Raw genomic sequence first — 22,094 nt, forward strand, 5'->3', positions numbered from 1 at the left:
AGATCAAAGACACAATGGCCTTCATGGCATAAGTCCAAGTGTGACCCAAAAGCAGATTATAGTCGAGTTTATGATCCACGACTTCAATATCTACCGTTACCTTCTTCCCACTCAAGGTGATGGGATAGCTACCTAGGTAACCTTTTGGGATGAAAGTTTGGTCGTCGAAAGCTTTAAGGGAATTTGACAGTGGGGATAGGGTTGGAGAGCCCAAAGCAAGCCAACATGAAGCCGACATGATGCAGGTAGAAGCACCTTCATCGATGAGAGTTCTACGTATACCTTTACCTTTCGAAAATATTTGCACCTGAAATGCAAGCTGGTGAGAAAGGGGAGGTTTACACTTTTCCATGTCGAAAATTGCAAGCATGGAATACTGTGCATCGATACCACTAATGGCTGGAAGCAAAGCTTTCCTTTGTGTTGGACATGTTTGTAATACGTCGAGCTATCTGATGGCGCTTGCGCCAAGTCTTCTACAATGTTGTAGTTTTGAGCGGCACGTTCAGATGTATTATGCATTGTGCGTCGAAGTGCCCCTTTAGGAGGGTGAATCACAAGGTCAGCAAATGGCCTTTTGATATGAAAATAATTAGGCGGCAGTGGGTTTTGACTTGAGGAAGGTTCCTCTGCATGAGCGACAGGAGCTCCATAGGTTTTGGCTCTTGTTTGTAGATCTACCATTTCAAAGGTGTAAATGGTAGAAGATCCTTCACTAGATGAAGGATGTTGCGAACCATCGTTGCCCCCTTGCAGGGGTTCAGGTTGGTTTGTGATAAGGTTTTTCTACTGCTAAGCGAGGAGAGGATTATTTAGGATAGCGAGGGTGTTACCAGTATCCTTGTTAGCATTGAAATTCGTGCATTCTTGAAGACACGAACACAAATATGTCATGTGGTATTCAACACAGATTTTGCAAGGAAATAGGGGGGGGATTTATCCTTTCCATCGTCAGAGGGCTCAACAACCTTCTGCATTGGGTTGTACTACTTTTTTGAGTTCTCTTCAGAAGGAGCAGTCTTTTTCTTATTCTTCTACTTCTTACCACTGGGATTTTTGTGTAGGCTACACATATTTTATCGCAGTGGTAGCAAGAGAAAACAATTTGGTAGAGGGGTCCGTTGACATCTGGGCAATGTGACCACTAAGTTGTTTTACAGCAGCCCCAGACGTTGCACCAATAATCCCATCGGCATGCGCTCTGGGGTGCTGAGTAGCGGAAGCATTGGAGTTGTGGGGGGCATTGGGGATTATGTCGTAAAGAGTGCCATACTGTGAATATATCAGATCTAAGTGTTGGGCATGATGTATGGATTGGTCTTCTATGACTGCACCACCTAAGGTGACATCCTTAGCAATTTGGGGGAGTAGGTTCTTACAGAACCAGTCCACTAAGAGATAGTCTGGGAGGGGAGATTTGACTAACCTCTGCCTACGTCTCCATTCAAGTATATGATTAGAGATGTGGGTGGCGGTATCCTGATGTAGTGAAGTGAGTAGCTTTTTCCTAGTCTCATAGCGGATGGGTAGCTAAAAGTGCTTTAGGAATTCCATCGCTAGAGCATCATAGGTATTTACTGACATGCGTGGTAACTCAATGTACCACTTGGCTAGGTTTCTAGTGAGGGTGCAGGGAAAAATACATAACCGGACACTATCATCCACAATGGAGCTAGAAACACACCAAAGATGATAGGTTGCAATATGGGTGCCCAGATCCTCCCCTTGTTTTCCGTCGAACTTGGGGATGTCTGTTGTTATTTTATGCAGGATCGACGGCCAAAGTAAGTTATGGTAGATGGGGTCATTTGTAAGTTTTTGAAAGTCAGGGATATCCAACGTTCCCAAGAAAGGGAAAGTGTGTGGTGCCCTCGACTCGGACCAAGGTGATGACATATGACTTGAGGAACCTTACGGTCCTCCCATCATTTGAGTCTGAATATTATACATAGGCTACGTGGTATAGTAGTTGCCTTGGGGTATGGTATTATAGTATGGATATCCATGGAGAATATGATGTTGGGGTATAGAGTTTCCCCCAGGATAAGCATTGCCCCCTTGACTCATTCAAATTTGTGAGTAGGGTGCCCCCATGGTTTGCTTGGGACCTCCTTGAGGATTCTCACCCACCACAAAACTAACCGTATGTCCTTGATTGACATAAGGAACACTCATGTCAATCAACGAATGACCATGCATGCTTGAGAATGGAGGGGGAACTATCATGTTCCTTACTGGTATGTGCATATTGGGAATGCCCACAAATACTTGAATCTGGGGGTTTAAACTGTACAATGGTTGCCGACCATATTGTTGGTTGACGGGAACTGTGCTTGTTAGCTCTACTATGCAGCACTGACTTTCTAAGGTCAGAAAGAAGCATGGTCTGTTTGATTGTGTCCAAAGGGGGGGGGTCACATTGGTCACTTTTCCCTTTCCTCCTTCACCCCGCTCATCTCTAAACCCTTCCCATTGCCTGAATAAGCCTTCAAAAATCCAACAAAGCTCCTTTTGGCCCCAGCCCTAAGCGCAAAGCCAAACAAACCATAAAACCCTACCCATACACCCTCACGCGCTCATAAGGCCCTCATCACTTTCCTGCCATTGATCATTCCCCGATAATCTAGCAGCCCACATCATACCCAATAAAGGTGACTTGCTCAACCGATTTTCACCATCAGATGAATCCCTAGCCAATTCAAAGGTCTTCACATACATTGCGCCATCAACTTGATAGAGAAATAGCACGCAATGAGATTGGTTTTTCTCTCTTATCCACTGCTACGTGTTGATCATTGAGTGGAACCACTCAGCCCCAGGCATTTACCACTTAGCGCCTAAAGGCGGTGCAATGAAAACCGTTACTGCCCGACCAAACCGTCCTCGCACATTAAACGCCCATGAAACTCCATCACCCAATGACTATTTGATCTGTCCACTGAAGATCCAATGGCCCTAACACACCCCACTCCCACCTCGGCCGATAGCCTCCACCGTTCATTCCTCCGATCCGATGGTCATTCTTCTCGCTCAGCCCAAATCGTCCATCTACCCATGCTTTCCACGTCCTTTTCTCCTTATTCGGGAAATAGAATGGTCAAGGAGAAAGTATGGCCAAAGGAGAAAAGGGCACAACGCGACTCTGTAACCGAATTTATCAGTCATGGACTCCACTGGTACAAGCACTCCAATTGCCTGAAGGACAACACAACACCTGAACAGATCAAATTCACCCACTGAAACAAGAAACTTCATTTAGAGACTTCATTAGGTGGTTAAATGCAGTTGGTGGTCAATTATGACCCCTCCATACCTAAACGGCCAAGTTCCATGGTAACAAAAACTTATAAATATATAGGAGCAAGATGTAATCAAGGTTGGCATTTGATGTAAGGTTCAACTTATGGAGATTGTAGAAATTTTGTCACTTGTAGCGTCTCATCTTCATTTTCAGCAAATACAAGCTTCTTTTGTTGTTAACTGCTCACTATCCATTTCCTCTTTTCTAAGCTTGTACCTGATATGTTGTGTTCTTGATCTCTTGATGTTTAGCACTAGATAACTGCCATATTATCTCTGTGTTAGAATCTTGAATGCATCACTGAATAGGTTTCTCAGGTTTCTTTCTATCTGATGCAAGAGAGTTGTCATCCTATCTTTGCATTAATAGATTAGATTTGCAGGTTTCTGTACTAGTTGTAGTCGGACATCACATGGTCTTGTGTATCTGCTGGTGTGGTTAGTATTCTCCATATTCACCTAATATCTAAAACTGTGAGTATTGGTGGTCTAAAGCCTTGTAGTCTGAGGGTGTTCATGCATGTCTGGAGTGAAACAAAGTAGAAGTGGTTATCTGGCTTGAACCAAACCATCATTCCTTCCATTAAACCTTGCAACAATAGTTGAATTTATATGTAACCAGGCATCTCTGAGCTACAACCTAGGAGAGTTTCTTGGAATCCTAACATAATTGGTGCCACTGCTGGGGAGAGGATATTGAAGCTCAGCTTCCCTAGAAGAACAACACAGATCCAGCTTTGATGATAGACAAATTCTGAACACATTTTTGGTTGTAATCATCTATCTGGAAACTCTACTAGAGGACTAACCTTTTCGCGACTCCATGTCACAATTCTGGCTCAGTTTGTGAGACATACTCAGAGAAATCCTCAGAAATCACCAGCTGACCCAGTACCTAACCCTGAGAAGATTGTTAAGCAGAGAAAGACATTACAAAAAGGAGCATTCAAACCAGGTAAGCATAAATAATCTTATGTATCTTTGCAATAAATGCTTGTAACTAAGCACGCACATGTTGAAAACATAGAGCCTAGCACTATCAGTGAATAAATACTCCCAGAGATTCATAAAGCTCCTTGTTCAATAAGTTCCCCTTTGGATCTCATTCCAAAGAAAACCTCCCTTCCAACCCATCATATTCCTTTAGCCCTATCAGTCATTTCTCAACTCCCTACCTTTCAGACTACTAGCACCCTTCCATCTACCCCAGTCATGGCAGGTCCACAAGCACCCACCAAAATGGAAAGAATCATAGCTACTAGGTATGGACACTTGGTCCTGCCTATTCCTTTGAATCTATGCCTATAGGAGAATATCAGAAATACATGCCTAAGTTCACTAGTACAGAGGGAGTAACAGCTGAAGAACAGCTTGAATCTTTTTATAGCTATGCTAATAACCTAGATATCAGTGAAGATGATGTGTGGATGAGAGTATTTGTCCAAAGCCTTGATGGAGAGGCTAGAAAGTGGTTCAGAGAGCTGACCCCTAGGTATATAGCCAACATTGAAGCATTATATGACGTGTTTTTAAAACATTGTGGAGATAGGAAACCTGAAAAGGGAAAATGGGGAGTCATTGTTTGACTTTAATAAAAGATTCAATCGTATGTATACCAAGATAACAGCTGAAGTGAAGCCTACCCCCACCTCTGCCAAACTCACCTATGCCAATGCCTTTGATTCATATTTCTTCTTGTTTTTAAGAGAGAGAAGATATGCTTCTCTAGCTAAAATGCAAGATGCAGCCTTGGAGGTGGAATCAATATCATGGCTGCAGAGAAACTCAAGGGACATGCTGATAGAAGGAGGTAGAGAGGTGAGTCTTCCTCTTCTTCTTCATATTCAGAACCCAAAATAGACAAAATGACTAAAATGATAGAGTCATTGGCTGCTGAAATATCCAAACTGAAGGTTGAGCAGAGTTCTGGGAAAGCACAACTTCCTAATACATTTGCTCCTAGAAATCCAAATCCATTCAGAAAAGCAACTGAACAATTTCAAATCATTCAGAGGGGTAAAGAGGCTAGTGAAGAACAAAGGATTAAGACTCCTTTCCAGAGTGTAGTCATGGACGAGGAGTAGTTTGATGAAGAGGATGAGATTCATTGCATGGAAGACAAAGGCAGTGCTGTCTTTCTAACATTAGCTTCCTACGAGGAGTCATTACTCAGGGATCAAACTAGTCAAGAGTGGGACAGAGAAGATGTTCTATAGGATGAGGACCAGCAAAGATATAACTTGAGGTCAAGAAGAAGTAATGTCAAAGAGAATCCTACCCAAAGAACTGTTGTCCCCACAAAGCAGAAGATCAGCAAGCAGAAGCGACTGACAGTTGATCCCATCATCCTAAAAACACCGACTCAAGAGGTAAGAGGCCCTGGCAAGTCCCCTGCCCCTTTCAGTTTTGAATCAAAAGTGCAGAAGTTAAAAATATATGTACCTCTGATAGAAATTGTAAAGAGTGAGTTCTTTAACAAGCCCATCATTGATTCCCTTGAGCTGAGAGCAACACAGACATCCAATGACTATGTGAATTTACAAGATGATAAACCTGCATTTGTGCTTAGCCCCATGACTGAACCTGCTGATGAAAATTCCCCATCATTTTATGTCTCTTTGACCATTCATGAAAAAATCCTCCACAACTGTCTGTTGGAAACAGGGGCCAGCCATAATCCGATGCCCAAAGCTGTCATGGAAGAGTTAGGCCTTGATATTACCAGACCTTATCATGACTTGTTCTCCTTTGATTTGAGGAAGGTGAAATTTCTGGGGTTAATTAAAGACTTAGCTATCACCCTAACTCAGCTGCCCATGAAAAGCAAGATGATGGATATTGTGGTAGCAAATGTCCCCCCTAAGTTTGATATGCTACTTTCCAGAGGGTAGATTAAGAGGTTTGGTGGGACATTACAAAATGACTTGTCTTATGCCACAGTCCCAGTTTTTGTAGGAGAAAGCAGAAGACTATACAGGGAAGATCAGCTGGCCTATATCATCAGTGATGAGAGGAAATCCCACTAATCATCCCATTTACGCTGTGGACACTGATTTTGGAGCATGTATTCTCCGAATTCAAGAATCCCATAGGGCCTTGGTGTAGCTCAAGAAACTAGTATGCTAGGCCATGGACGAAGAAGGGACACAGGCTTGGGATATGTTCTTTGATGGAGCCTATTCAAAGGAAACTGCAGGAGCAAGAGTGGTGCTGGTGTCTCCAAAACAAGAAAACACACATCTGTCTTTCAAACTGACTTTTCAGGTCACCAACAGTATAACATAGTATGAGGCTCTGATATTGGGCTTAAACGTTGCCAAAGACATGGAAATCAGAGACATAAAGGTGTTTGGAGATGTTGATCTCATCATTCAACAAGTGAACAAAAAGTTCCAAGCAAGGAACCCAAGGCTAAAAGCGTACAAAGATGAGGTATGGAGACTCAAAGAATCTTTTGATATATTTTGTATCTCATATATTCCTATAGTTAAAAACCAGCTTGCTGATTCCCTTGCTGTGTCTGCTGGCATGTTCATCCCTCCCATGCCACCTAGATTGGCTTATCATGTCGATATAAAATATAGACCATCCTTCCCTGATAATGTCCAGTACTAGAAAGTCTTTGAGGATGATGATGAAGTAAATAGGTTTCTGCAATTCATTGATGAATTCTCTAAAATGCAAATTGATCAAGAGAATGAAACCTTGGAGAAATGACCCCAGCCCCAGCTAAGGAACAAAATTGGCCAAGACAGCATTGTTCAGTTGCCTAGAAATCATATACCTAAAGGGCTAGTGCCTCTAGAGAAGTTGTTTGACCATAATGATGTGCCTCATAAGATTTCCCAAAAAGAAAATCAATTTGCAGTCCATAGGCATAACATAAGGAGTCCAGATCATCCAAAGTATATAAATCTGTCCACCCATTTGTTTGTTGCCCAAAGTTCTGAGTATTGCACCTTAATTATGCAATTTGCTGATGTCTTTGCCTAGGAATACACTGACCTTAAAACTTATGACAAAAATATCATCCAACATAAGATCCCATTGGAGAAAGACACCATTCCTTTCAAGCAGAGGCTGAGACCCATAAATCCTTTTCTCCTCAATCATAGTTCCTTTGAGATATTCAAAGTGGGTAGCCAACTCGGTAGTGGTGAGGAAGAAAAGTGGAGAAATTAGGTTGTGTTTTGATTTTAGGAACCTGAAGAAAATCTCTAAGAAAGACAACTATCCCCTACCAAAGATGGAACATTTGCTATAGAAAGTCTCAGGGGCCAAAGTTAAGTCTTTCCTAGATGGATTTTCATGGTATAACCAAGTTGCTGTACATCCAGATGACCAAGAAAAGACTGCTTTCACCAATCCTTGGGGCACTTTTATGTACTATAAGATGCCCTTTGGGCTGATGAATGCTGGGGCTACCTTTCAGAGAGCCATGGATATAGCATTTGTATGAGAGAAGGATAAGTTTGCCCTTGTCTACCTGGATGATATAATAGTATACTCCAACAGCCATCAAGATCATTTGCAGCATTTGAAGAAAGTGTTTCTGAAGTGCAGAAGGTTTGGGATATCAGTGAATCCTAAGAAGTCACAATTTGCTTTAGAAGAGGGCAAGCTTCTAGGACACATTGTTTCTACTACAGGTGTCAAGATTGACCCAGAGAGAGTGAAAGAAATACAAACCTTGTTTGTCCCAAGATCAAAAAAGGACATCCAATCCTTTCTGGGAAAAATAAATTTTGTAAGGAGGTTTATTCCTAATTTTGCAGAATTGGTGAAACACATCACCTCTATGCTGAAAAAGGGATCAAATGTCAAATGGACTGATGCAATAAGAAGATCTTTTGAAGCCATCAAAAGAGCTATTATGGAAGCTCCCACTTTAATCAGCCCAGACTATAGCAAGGAGTTCCATATCTTCTCTTTCGCTTCCTGTGACACCCTTGCAGTAGTCCTATTGCAAAAAGATGATGAGGATTCAGAGCATCCAGTGGCATTTTTCAGCAAAGCATTAAGGGATGCTGAACTAAGGTATGATATTATTGAAAAACAAGATTATGCTCTTATCAAATCTTTAAAAGCTTTCTGAATCTACATTTTGCACTCCAAGGTAATTGCATATGTGCCCTCTGCTTCAGTAAAGGATGTCTTAACGCAGCTAGATGTTGATGGAAGAAGGGCTAAATGGATTGTAAAGATTATTGAATTCAACATAGAATTGAAGCCCACTAAGCTTGTCAAGGGCCAGGGCCTTGCTCAGCTGATGGCTGAAGAAAATTGTAGGATGCTAGACATGAATTTGATAATCACAAATTCAGATGACAGATAGACAAGAGGAGAAACAGTTGAATGAGAGCGGGACCAATCTTTGTTTGAAAATCTAGGCTCTTGTGAATGTTATGATAAAATAACTCACTTTCTGTTGAAACTAGAAGTCCCTCTAGGTCTTAGCTCAAGCCAAGCCAGGACCGTTAAGCTAAAAGCAACCAAGTATTGTATTCATGAAACATTGCTTTATTGGAGGGATCCATCTGGAATCCTTTTAAGATTTCTGGACAAAGAACAATCTGTGGAGGTCATGCATCAGTTTCGTTCTAGCATCTGTGGAGGACATCACTATTGGAAAACCACAACCCACAAGATCCTCAAAGCTGCGTATTATTGGCCCACTCTATTTTCCGATGTATTTTCATTTGTAAGGTCCTCTGACAGATGCCAAAGGTTTGAAGGAAAACAACAGTTGAAGTCCTTGCCCTAGAAGCCAATACATGCTAGTGGCCCTTTCCAGCAGTGGGGCTTGGATTTCATAGGGGAAATTAATCCACTTTCTAGTGTCCAGCACAGATGGATCTTAGTAGCCATTGACTACTTCACTAAATGGATTGAGGCCAACCCTACTAGGAAATTTGATCACCGTTTTATCATGAAGTTCTTAACAGAAAACATTTTCACCAGGTTTGGTTGTCCACAAAAATTAATTATAGACAATGCAACAGACTTCAGGGCAAAAGATTTGGTGGACATGTGTAACTCAATGGGCATTAAGCTAGTGCATTCCACCTCATATTACCCTCAAGGTAATGGTCTAGCAGAATCATCCAATAAGAGCTTGATAACGATAATCAAAAAGCTACTGGAAGACAACAAAAGGAACTCATATTCCAAACTGAAGTTTCCAGTGTGGGCTGACAGGGTGACCACCAAGAAATCCACAGGGAATTCTCCGTTCCAGCTGGTATACAGTACTGAGGCTATATTCCCCATCCATTTGACCCTCCCTGTGGCCAAGTTCTTGCAGGAAGAGAAGAATGAGGAAAATGACATGGAAAAGAGGATTAGTGGCTTGGTTGAAGTGCATCAAATCATAGATCAATTGATTGAAAAATATGCAGCACATCAAATGAGAATCAAGGAAGCCTTTGATAGAAATGCAAATATGGAAAATTTTAAAAATGGAGACTTGGTTTTTAAATGGGATGCACTGAAGGAAAAGAAAGGAAATCATGGGAAGTTTGATGCTCACTAGACTAGACCTTTTGTCATTACTCAGGTCCAAGGGAACAACACTTTCATGCTGCAAAGTATGGAAGGAGAAACAGTTTTTGATGGCCTAGTCAATGGGTGGTTTTTAAAAGTTTATGTTAATTAAGGCCTTTAGGCCTCAACATTGTAAATTTGTCCTTTTACAAAGTTTTAGTGTAGGCTTAATTAGACTCCATGCCCAATGGAACACTAGGAAATATTGCTGATTTTGTTTTTGTATGGAAGGCAATGGTCTACAATTCTCGAAACCTCACAAGGAGGCTTTCATCCCCAGAAGGAGCCAGTGTTAGCTCTGCTATGTAGGTTGACTTTCTTATGTCAGAAAGAAGCATGGTCTGTTTGATTATGTCCAAAGGGGGTGGTGGGGGTGGGGGGCTCACATTGCTCACTTTTCCCTTTCTTCCTTCACCCCTCTCACCTCTAAACACTTCCCATTCCCTGAATAAGCCTTCTAAAACTTGACAAATCTCCTTTTGGCCCCAGCTCTAAATGAAAAGCCAAACCAACCATAAAACCCTACCCATACGCGCTCACATGCTTATGAACCCCTCATCGTTTTCCTGCCATTAATCATTCCTCGATAATCTAACAGCCCACATTGCACCCTTTAAAGGTGACTCGCTCAACCAATTTTCACCATCAGATGCATCCCAGCCTCATCCGATGGTCTTCGCATACATCGTGCCATCAACTTCATCAAGCGATAGCACGCAATGAGAGTGGATTTTCTCTCTCATCCACTACTACATGTCGATCATTCATTGGAATCGCTCGGCCCCGGGCATTTACCACTTAGTAGCCAAAGGCAGTGCAATGAAACTTGCTACCGCCCCACCAAACTGCCCTTGCCCATTAAACACCTTTGCAACTTCGTCACCCGATGACCGTTCGATCTATACGTTGAAGATCCAACGTCCCTAACACACCCCGCTCCCACCTCGCCCGATAGCCTCCGCCGAGCCATCTTCGTTGTTCATTCCTTTGATCTGATGGTCATTCTTCTCGCTCACCCCAAAACGTCCATCTACCCATGCTTTCCACGTCCTTGACCATTCTGTTAACCAAATAAGGAGATGACCAGCTTTGTTAGCATCATTTGTAGTAATATCCCCAACAACCATATTTAACATAAGGTATGGCCAAAGGAGAAAAGGACACAGCATGACTCTATAACTGAATTTATCAGTCATGGACTCCATTGGTACGAGCACTCCAATTGCCTAAAGGACAACACAACACATGAATAGATCAAATTCACCCACTCAAACAAGCAACCTCTTTCAGAGACTCCATCAGGTGGTTAAATACAGTTGGTGGTCAATTATGACCCCTCCATACCTAAACGGCCAAGTGCCATTGTAACGAAACTTATAAATATCTAGGAGCAAGATGCAATCAAGGTTGGGATTTGATGTAAGGTTCAACTTCTGGAGACTATAGACATTTTGTCACTTCCAACATCTTATCTTCATTTTCAGCAAATACAAGCTTCTTTTGTTGTTAACTACTCACTGTCCATTTCCTCTTTTCTAAGCTTGTACCTGAAATGTTGTGTTCATGATCTCTTGATGTTTAGCACTAGATAACTGTCATCTTATCTCTGTGTTAGAATCTTGAATGCATCACTGAACGGGTTGCTCAGGTTTCTTTCTATCTAACACATGAGAGTTGTCATCCTGTCTTTGCATTAATAGATTAGATTTGCAGGTTTTTGTACTAGTTGCAGTCGGCCATCACATGGTCTTGTGTATCTACTGGTGTGGTTAGTATTCTCCATACTCACCTAATATCTGAAATTGTGAGCATTGGTGGTATAAAGCCTTGTAGTCTGAGGGTGTTCATGCATGTCTGAAGTGAAACAAAGTAGAAGTGGTTATTTGTCTTGAACCAAACCATCATTCCTTCCATTAAACCTTGCAACAATAGTTGAATTTATAGGTCACCAGGCATCTCCGAGCTACAACCTAGGAGAGTTTCTTGGAATCCTAACAACGCTAATAGTGCTATATTGAGCATTATAAGGAGCGTTGTATGTAGAACTTGTCGAATGGATATAGTTCGACACTAAAGGGGTGGAACCTGGCATTGGCTAGGTTCCACTCGTGGAGGGTGTCATTTGAGTGTTTGTAGCTGGGACAAATGGGATAGCAGGGATCGCCATCAACGGTGTGGTGGTGACCGTCGACTGGGGAAACAGTGGAGGATGAAAAGTGTCCACAAAGTTCCACGACCCATTAGTCATCGACAAGATGGATGGAAATGCTCCAACTAAGGAAACAAGGAGTATAGGTGCCACTAGAACCAAAAGTGGGTCCAACAGATTCATGAGCGGAGGGTTAAAGTAAGGAAGAACTCCTTCGGTAAAGAAATCCTACGACAAACTTGAATCGTCGATTGTCCAAACAGATTCCGTGTGAGATCTGGGAGATTTATTCCCCGAAGATGGGGAATCTGGTTCACTGGAGCTCCGTGGATCTTCCACAATGAGTGGAGGAAGTCTTAACAATTGTCTAAATTGGCAATGAGGGCCGGATGTAGCCACGGTGACCGTTAATTTTTATCAATAAATTTTATCGTGATATTTGTTAATGTCTCAAATGATAACACTTGGGTGCCTAAAAAATATAAAAAATACACTAAGTTGATCAATCAATAAACGGAGGGAAATGACCCTATCTGATAAGCGTTGATCACTAAAGATGAAACCAAGCATCACAGTGAATAATAGAGAGGGCTGGCCAAATGTACAGTTACGATTACTCTTGAGCTTCGCCCGAACCTCAAATTGAGGGGCCAAGTACTCTCATGAAGACGATCACCCTCCCAAGAACTGAAGATAGAGTAGGTCTGTCTATGTTAGGTACTAGGGCAGCCCACCCCAGTCACCTTGTGTAAGTCCCTAAAATCTTGGCCACTAAGGATACCTCAAATCACAGACACTACCAGGGGGGATGTAGTCATAGATAGTACATTGTGTGGACAGGATACCTAAGTCCTTGACTCAGCTCCAAAATCCTCGAAGGTATCCCCAATACATAGAATTCCCAAAGGCGTTTATAAGAGAAGGCAGGCTACCTTCACTTACAGTCCGATATTGTCTCGTATTTAGCTATGCTTTTACTGTAGTGGTCCTGGTAGTATGAGTGCAGAAAGAATTTTCTCTCTTTTAATGACACTAGTTTGGTTTTTGATCTTGCGTAGTTTACTCACACTAGTTTGTCCTGATGATGGACCCTCTTTGGGGTTTGAAACATCGACAGAATGAACACAAAACTGTGGATAATCCAGATCATACCACTGCAAAAAAACTTCCACAAAAGCCTAATATCTAACATTACTCACACTGCCTATCCCAAGATCCTAGCCTGAACTTATGTTTGTTTACTCAATAAAGAGTTACTGATTGAATTTAGGTAAATTTTATGTGTACTTTTTTATTGTGTTCATAGGGGAGTTGACATATGAAATGTGATGGGACTCTGACTCGAAAATCATGCACAAGACAATGCTTTAAAAAAACTTCAATTCGATGAAAACAAGTTGTATTCTACAGGTGAGAGTTTTTCACATATTCATATTCTTTCCATGCATCTTAGTCATTTAACACATGAATAACCAATGGACTTATTTCCAATGTTTTCTTAACAACTAATTGAAACCAAAAATAGAGCAGCTTTTAACCAGCTAAACAGAAGAGTGAATAAAAAATGTGGATCTTTATTTTGTAAAAAATGCTTTCAAGAAAGAAAAGCAAAACTTATTTCCCAAAAAGAAACTTTTAGGACACCTATTTTTCTAACAAAATGCAGTAACAGATCCTCTCTCAGTCCATGAGTAGGCTTCCTATACCTTTTGGTTTGTAGACACAACTAGAAATCAAGGTTTTGGGAGACTAACGCTCTGTAGTAGTGGCCACAGAGAGTTAATAGGTCCACTAATGCTCCCTGTGAGTAGACACAGTGCTTTATAAAGCACTGTGTAGTCTACTAACCTGCGTTAGTATGGGAAAATATTCAAAAATAGGGCTTCTTAGATCAGATTCAGTGATGAATACATGTAGGCAAGATGCAGCAAGGTTTTTGGTGGGTCAGAAAGGGAATGCAGAAGTATAGGGAGCCCTTAGAAGGAGGAGAAAATTGAGATCTGTCCAGGTAAACCGGGAACTATATGTATAGTCCCTAGTGAATTAGCCAATTCTACTATAGGATCAAATGCATGGTGTATAGAGAATGAAGATACCCTCAAAGGTCTTCCTGGGACCTTTGACAGACTGTAAGATTATCTGCAACCCTCACAAAGTTACATGCATGTTCATAAACAATAACTAACAATCAAAGTAGTAGAAGTAGATTACCTCAAGCCTCTGTGTAGGTTTGTTGGACAACATAATGCAACTAGGTGGAAGTCCCCTGAGCTGGCTCCAGATCAAGTCCTGCACATCGAAGAGACAAGCATAATCACAACATACAACTCTGATAACTAATACATGAATACATAAAAGAACATCTAGTTACACATAACTAAGCTACTCATGCTAAAAGATATTGGACAAACAAATGAATGAATGATAGTACCAACACCATGGAGTAGACAGTACAACTGCACTTCTATATTAATGTTGTAAGAGTGATTACAACCATATGTTGTATCAACCTTTCCTTACCCCTCTAGCTTCTCTCTCTCTCCCCCTTCTTACCAACTTCTTATGATCTGAGACAATTATCAACAATCAAGTATGCTATCCTTTCAAATGCTCTGACCCCTATCACCATAGCCCTAGCTTTGCTTATGTAGCGATTGAGTTAGGGTTGCCAAGTTCCTCCTTGAGTTCCCTAGGGTAAAAGCAATGAAGTTTCCATGCTTTTCAGTGCTTTCCCATTGGCCTCCTTCATTAGGATTAGAAATCCTCCAAACAGGTCGAATCTAGATGTTTCCTTGCTTTTCTTGAGTGTTTTTATGAACAAATATCTAGATATTTATGAGTCAATTCGTTCCTTTGACCCTTATAACTTCACTATGATCCCCTAATGCTATTCCCGAACTAGCAACTTGAGTTAGTTGGGTCACTAACACACCCTTAGGCTTGCAGAGAAGCTTTATAAAGCAGGTTGTCAGTGCATAGCCAGTGTGAGTGTGGAAACAAGGCATGTGATCTTGGTCTTTGATTCAACTATCATGTCTTTCCACTCTAAGATAATGAGGAGGGAAATTTGTTGTATAACAAAGAACCCAAACCTCGAGACACAAAATGCGTGTGAAAGGGACACAAAATTTTTGAGACCTAATCAATTAATTGATTCAACAAAGAAAGAGACTGCATGGAATTGTTTCCTCTAGTCTTCTATTCTTGTCCTTAGATATCATTGAGTTAACTTTCAAACTTTTAAAATATTTCAAAATTTAAAATCTCAGCTCAGCACACAACAAGCATAGACATGAAGGCGCACAGTGAGTGTTGACAAGAATGGCCCACAAAAACCACATTTGCATAAGTTCCCGTGAGGATCATTATAATTTAAACTTGGATGATAAAAAGAATGCTATAAGAATGGACAGACATTTTTTAAACACATAAACCTCCATGATTGATAAAGTGCAGAATTTCGCTTACTTCTGAAATTTTATAGGCTAAATATTTACATCATTTCAAAAGAGTTTGAAGCTATGCCAAATTTCTGATTTAATATGTGTATAATATACAATGCAAGGGGAGATCAGCTTAAATTTGAGGTTGTTTGGGAATCATGGCCCGACATCCTCTGTGCATACAATCAGGTCAAAAGTGGCTAGGTATGTTTAGGGTTAGCTTTTTTTTTAAATATGAACAATGGGTGTCATAAATCTATATATTATTTAATTTATATATATATATATATATATATATATATATATATATATATATATATATATATATATATATATATATATATATATATATATATAATTTATTTTTTGTATGGACTGTTCAACAAGACTTCAACAATAATGAAGAAAGCCATTCCATATTAGAGTAATGACAAATCTAGTTAATAGTGGCCATTGAAAACAAATCTAGGTAAGAAATTGTGCACCTTTCTTAGGAGATAGAAGCAGAGAGAAGCCCCTTCAAATAGTTCCAGTAATCCTTGCACCAATCCTTCCAGTAATCCTTCAACAATTCCAACAATGCAATCACTAAGAAAGGGTTTCTCCAATGCATCTTGAGGGAAACCTAAAAAAATATTAGGTAGAGAAAAGGAAGGCTATGAAAGATTTCACCTTTTTTAGTAGATAGAAGCTGAGAGAAGCCCTTCAAATCTTTAGAGTAATCCTTCCAGCATTCCAGTAATCTTTCAACAATTCCAACAACCCAAGTGGTAACAAAGAAGTGCATGCATCCATGGAGCCTTTGATTATAATAGATGGAATGGTAATGAACAATAAGTACAATAAATATTTAATGACAATTTGAAATGCTCAAGATGGAGTGGCGGTCTTATTCTAGTATTGCTCTATTGTGGCCACAAATACCACCCTATTAAAACATGGTATGATAGCAAATTTTAAATGGGTCCCCTTGAAGTTGGATTTTTCACTTCCCCAAATGTTCTGCTTTCATCTCAGAAACTCTAACTCTATGTCGGGTTAGCCCTTCAATCTTAATGGTCAAGGCCTCTCCTTGCAAATATCTCTGCAGCATGATTTATTTATAACCTACACTCGCGTTCCCTCATTGGACCTTTCTCAATCCTCCTATGTGTCTCTGGAAAAATAGGCCCGCATATATAATCACCCCTATCCTTACTATGGCCATTCATGCACTTAACGCACAAAACCCTCTATCGCACCTCATTTTCCTTCATAGCTCATTATAGTCGAAGTGCTTTGCAAAGCATACATGAATCATCCATTTCGCTCATCGGAGTTCACCTTGATTAAAGGGCGAAGGCTGGTTTATCATGAATGAATGAGAGCGATGCGAGTAAGTCCTCCATCGCATCGCAAATCACCAACTGGACAAGCCCCAAAGTTATATATAAAGGATGCATAAGTATCTCGGACTCGAAGGAGTTATGAACCACAATATATATATTTTCGGGTTTGAAAGCTCATTGCATATCGCAATCAGCATAAATCTAAAGTTTATGTATATATGGCACTCCTGTGGCCTCCGGACTCGCCGGCACTATGAATCGTATTGTATACATTGTTGGGTTTGGCCTCCAATCGCATATCGTGTATCGGCACAGCCTGGGCCGTATACATAATACGTGCAGCGATCTGGCAGACCCACCGAGCTATCAAATACGATATATATATTTCCGGGTCTGAATCCCTATCGCATATGCGATTGGCGGAGCCCCAGGCTTCTGCATATTGCAGTATGCGATAGGCCAGACTCGGCGATATTTATAGACTCCAACATATAACATTTGAGGTCTAGCTTGAGCGATCGGGAGGGGATTTCCTGTGTTTTCATGTGTTTTCCAAATTTTCCGAGATTACAAAGGGATCGCGTTTTCAATGTAAGAGGTAGGCCAGTGGAGTCCAGATAGTGTAATTGCACATCGCGGAAGTGGAAGGCATGGGTACTGCGACCTGCGGAGGGGCTGATACCTAATTGCAATTTAAAAGAAGTCCTCAAAAAAATCGTTCCAACCCTATGGGTTGAGAGGGAAATTATATGTTGACTTTGTCTCAAGCATAAATCCTTTTCACACTTGTTCTGTAGTTTATAAAATGAATGAAGGTAGCGTCTACGTTTTATTTAACATTTATGTTTTATTGTTCACAATCATGAAGCTAATGATAGCTATCCTTGTAGGTGAGAAGTAAAGGACACAGGAGGGGATTCGAAGAGCCACGTATGCAAAAGCACTGCATTTAAGGGTCTGGTCGCAAGCATTCTGGGTTGGAACCCCATGCATTGCCTGTACCTTCCATAAGTAGAGCTGTCTCGGTCTTCATTATGGGAAGGAATCATACAGTCACCCTTTTACGAACATATGTTCTCTTCCTCAGGAAAGGAATGGATCCGGCCGTTATGATTTCTACGTGCCAGCAGTCACGCTGATGATCCTATCTCTGTGTAATCGATTTGCATATCTATAATAGTGGGAAGATGAAGAGGCAGGGTAGACCTACAGTCAAGGGCGTTTTCATAAGTATTACCTCTGAAGAGGAGAAAGGGCTTTTGATTTTCCAGAAGAACATTTTTGCTTTATTGTGAATAAGGAGGACTCTTTTGAGGGAAGAAGGAGCCTTTAGTTTCAGACTTATTTCATTGTTTCGTTATATGTTTTGGATCAGAATGTTGTTTCTAGCATGAATGTAAATGTGGTTTATATTTATGCATATTGATGACTTACAGTTCACTATTAGTCCTGTTAAATTGAATGTGATTTAGTTTCATGGTTAACTTGTAAATGGTCTTTGATTTGAAACTAGATTAAACATCAGTTGCAAGTTTAATTCCATAAAAGAATGTGGATTCCTATATGAGTGATTGGATTGCAGTTGAGCTTTAATACAACCTTGTCCAGTTGTGAATTTAGTGATTGATTCATTTGGACTTGAATCTATACATGATGTTTATTCTTCTTTATCAAGCTCTTGTCGAACACATATATGATGTTTAAACCTCTGTATTATGCTTCTACAGGATAGACTCGATTAGACTTGTTACAAGTAGTATAGATAGGATTTAACACATAAAGGTTAGTTGTTTTATTTTTTTGATATAATCGAAGTATTCCTCCCAGAAGCAATCTTTCCACATGTTTAAACAGTTTACGGGGTCCCTTAAAACTCGTCAGAGCTAGCCATTCCAAACAAAAGCAGGTCTAATTGGGGTCTGTGATCAGGTTAGCTCCCCTTGTTGGCATAGAGAACATTAACCATGTCAACAAATTGGCACTAGAAGAGGGCCTGAACCGCCATCCCCATATTTTCAATATTTCATCTATAAGTGCCACGGATGGATTCAAAAGGATTAATATATGGATCGTAAAGGCTGAAAAGACTACTCCACCCATTTGAAAGAGCCTCATTTCAAAGAAACAGAGACCCCTCTAAGTCTTGTTTCTGGGTCACCCAAGGAAGAGAGACTGTGGGAGTACCCTATCACTCAAGAACAACTAGTCAGAACACTTACTCGAGCTTATGCTCGTTCCCTCTCTCACTTCCCATCTTTCATTTTTTACCTATGACAACTAAGAGAAAGCCAAGGATGTTTACCCTGAGTGAAGATACATATGCAACCACTTCTCTCGAAGATATTGTGTTAGAATCCTTGCAAAGTATCAACACCCCTTGGGAAGAAAATCCTGAGGATTCCCCTTCTAAAGGTAACTCCTCGTTTCATTTTGAGAATTCTAATGGAGAATCCTCCAACCAAAACTTCCCTATCCATAGTATGGCCAACATTCCCCCTCTAGGTGGAATCAGCCTCCACCTCCTCCTCCAAGTGGGAATCAACCCCCACCTCCTCCAGGAGCACTCCCTCCCTGTTTTTAACAGAATTCTATGGCAGTACCTGGGTAGCAGCATCCCTTAACCAAAAATGAAGAAATAGTGTTACCTAATTTCGACCCTAACTAGGGAGATATCGATAATAAGCATATTCACTCTTTCTTCCTAGCCTTGCACAGGTTTGGGGTCACTGATGAAGATGTGGTGTACTGCCTATTCTCTTTTACTTTGACTGGTGCAACCTCCACGTGGTATTTCAGCTTGAGAATAGGGTCAATTGCCTCATGGGATGCTTTTCAGTAGGCCTTTTTAGACAAGTTTGGTGATGGAAAAACACCTGTGGCCTTAGTTTTAGAATTATCCCATTTGAAAATGGAAACGAAGGAGAAGGTTAAAGATTTTAACATCAAATTCAACACCTTGTTCAATAGAATCCCAGCGACCACTAAACCTACTGAGGAAGTGCTCATGGAATTCTATGTCTCTGCTCTCCCTGTCCTTACAGCGATGTGGGTTAAAAGGACTAATGTGCAAACCTTACAAGGTGCTATCGATGAAGCAGTAAAGGTTGAGAATGAAATGCTTAGTCTTACAACATGCCACCCTACAACTGGAGAAAAGAGAGCCTCTCAAACATCCAAGAAGAATAATGGAAATGATAAAAAAGGGGCTGAAACTAAAGAAAAGGACACTAAGGATGTCGAATGGTTGCATTGGATCATTAAGAAACTAACAAACACAGTCATTGATATGAAAAGGAATCATGGAGAAAGTACTAGTGGTAATGGAGGAGACTATAACAATAGAAAGCCCTTCAAGCCTTTCTATCGTAAGAAATAGAATGTGGTCATGGTCAACTCACGCTGCCCGCTCCACCCAATGAAGGGGCTTTAAACATAGAAGAGTTGGCTCTTACTAGATCGCTCCTTAAGAAAGAAGAACCTGTACTGGAACTCAAACCAGAACAAGAAGATGAGGAAGGATAACAAGTAGAAGAACCCTTAGATGAGGAAACCCAAATTCATGTGCTGTGGGATTTCCATAGTAATGAGAACGATGGCGAAGGGGATAACATTGCAGAAATCAACGCTAATGAAATTCACATGTGAAGTAAAAGGCCACTCCCAGATGCGACAAAGCCCTTAGACCAAACAAAGCAAGATGTTCACCCTATGAAAGCTTCCGCTCCCAGAGTTCCTATCAAGAAGAGTAGACCTGGCGGTCAACCCAAGAATGCCCCTATTACAAGTCACCCAGAGATAGAAAATACATCTCCCACTGCAACGAAGGCTACTCAAGATGGTAAACTCCCTCTAAGAATGGAAAAACAGGTATGTTTACTCTGCCATATCATGTGTATAACATTGATTACAATATTGTGGATGATCTCAAGAAGTCTAGGACTAATATCACATATTTTGACTTGTTAAAATTAATGAAGTAAAGGTATTTTCTACTGAAAGCTATGAATAAGTGGCACTGCAAAACCCCCACCACCTCCAGTGGCCAAATCGAGAAACTAGTGTCGAAACCTGTAAGTACCTCTAGTGCATCCCAAATACCATCAGCTATGGAGGCCACTTTATCTAAAATAAATCGAAAGCCCCACGATGTCAGTGCAGCCCTGATAGGGAGGAAATCAAAATCTATGACTCCACCCTTCCTTATCACATTTGAAATCTTCAACATAAATGTGCACAATTGCTTGGTAGACTCTATCGCCTCATCCACTGTTATGCCTTACACTATTGCTAAGAGACTTTAGGCAATATCCGATAAAACTAAAATTTGAATTATGCAGTTGGACAGAATGAATGTGAGAGTTATTAGGGACCTAAAGAAGTGTTGATTCAGATGGCTACCAAACCTCAATACACTCAAGTCATTGATATAGTGATAGTGGATATACCCGAGGCTTATGGAATGCTGCTTAGTAGGGACTGGTCATCGAATATAAATGGATATTTCTCAACTGATTGGTCCCATATTTTGTTGCCTCAGAGGGGAAAAGGTGATATGCTAAGAGTGGATCAAGAGAGATACATGAAGTACATGGTAATGGAACCAAACAGCCCCAATGAAGCTGTAATGTTCTATAACTCTATCCTTGGGAATTATAGTTTCGATGTTTATGCCATGAAAACCTGTTTCGGAGAATGCCATGCAGAAACAGTTAAGGAGGCTTTGACAAACACACAGTTGGAAGAAATAATTAAACACCCCCACAATCCAACTGATGAATTAGCTTGTATTATAATAGATGATAGGACTAATTTCATATGAAGTAGTTCTTTTAGCGTAACATTAGAGTTTATTTTCAGGACACTCCACTTTGATGACTCTAACTATCTTGAAAGTGCAGGTGCTGGGAGGATTTTCATTGGCCCACTAGGGAACCAATGTCTGATGGCCAGTCGGTTGGAATGCATGCGCACCAATAACACAACAGAACATGAAGGCTTGGTGAAAGGCCTGAGAAGAGCTATTGAAAGGAATGTAAAAAATATCAGAGTTTTTGATGACCCGCAGATAATGGCAAACCAGGTAAAGAAAAAGATACACTAGTCCACCACACCTGGTGAGGTACCAACATGAGGTATGGAGTTTAATTGACAATTTCGATTCTTTCATTGTCACATACATACCTCGAAAGTATAACCTCGATGTTGATCTCATGGCTTCTATGGCTGCAAAATTTTTGCCTAATATTAGATTAAACAAGAAGAAATTTTATGTTGAATTGATTTTCAGATCATCCATAACTAATAACATCTCAAATTGGCAGGTGTTCGAAG

The sequence above is a fragment of the Pinus tabuliformis genome, chromosome J, assembly GCF_031772625.1.
Source record: "Pinus tabuliformis cultivar Carrire ecotype Pingquan chromosome J, CPIR1, whole genome shotgun sequence".
Classification (NCBI taxonomy): Eukaryota; Viridiplantae; Streptophyta; class Pinopsida; order Pinales; family Pinaceae; genus Pinus; species Pinus tabuliformis.